This window comes from Trachymyrmex septentrionalis, unplaced genomic scaffold (genome assembly GCF_001594115.1).
Source record: "Trachymyrmex septentrionalis isolate Tsep2-gDNA-1 unplaced genomic scaffold, Tsep1.0 scaffold37, whole genome shotgun sequence".
NCBI classification, from domain to species: Eukaryota; Metazoa; Arthropoda; class Insecta; order Hymenoptera; family Formicidae; genus Trachymyrmex; species Trachymyrmex septentrionalis.
Window position 1 is genome coordinate 2,248,063 of NW_017305536.1, and position 1,188 is coordinate 2,249,250.

A 1,188-nucleotide genomic window follows, 5' to 3' on the forward strand; every position below is an offset into this window, starting at 1 on the left:
TAAAGAAGTTTTATTGTAAATCAATATTAAGTTATTGTTAATGTTATTGTTAATGTTATTGTCAATGTTATTGTTAGGATTTTCAATCCTTAAAAGGAATTTGTTGTGTCGGTTATAGTTAAAAAGATATTTAAGCTTATATAAAGTTTATTGCATCAAAGATATGAATTATATATAAGTCATTAAGAATCTACCAGATATATATATATTTCAATATTAAATTTTTTTTATGTCATTCAAGTTATTTAAGCGTTTTTCATATTGCTGAATACTTATCTGATGTAAAAGTTGATAAATTCAATTTAATTTGTATGAAAAGTCTCTCTATATGTAAACTATCCCAACAATTCAAACTTTATTTTTTTATCTCGATATTTGCTATATTGATTTCGCCATTCTTTTTATATCAGATTTGACATCAGTTTAATGTTTGGTGACTTGAAATATCTATATAACTTTAAACAATAATGTAATTAAAAAATATTTTTGACAGATTTTTAATGATATATTTCAACTTTGTGGATTACGTATCAATCATAAATATATTTTTCATTATAATCGATGAAACAAATTTCTTTTAAGAATTGAAAGTCCTAATAACAATTTACTTTTATTGCAATAAAACGTCTGCAACACATCACATTACACACACACACACACACACACACACACACACACACACACATTATAATTATATAATATTAAACTACACTAAAATCTTTATTGTGACTTGGCACATTTTTCTCAAATGAGAAAATCTCAATTGAGATGTGATGTAGCAATGTAATACATAAAATTGTATTTAGCGACCAAAAATCGGGAAATGATGACGTTTTTGTGCATTTTTTTGTTGAACAATGTAATCATCACCTTTATGTTGTCACGTTGGTACAGTGATGCTGATATCTATATGTATATATACATACTGAATTATTTTCCGAGGAGATCAAAGGTTAATATGTCGATATTTCTGATATATCAACAGTTATGTACTTATCACTTATGGTTCCCGAGTTAATGGTTAATTGCTAAAGATATAAGCATTCTTGTTTATCAAGAAATACTTCCTTGTTTAATACTCTTAATACGCTATTAATTTTACAACAACATAATCTTTTGCATATTACATCTTGAATTTCGTAAAAACATATATCGTAATTATCTCATATAGCACAGATCTTCAAGGGA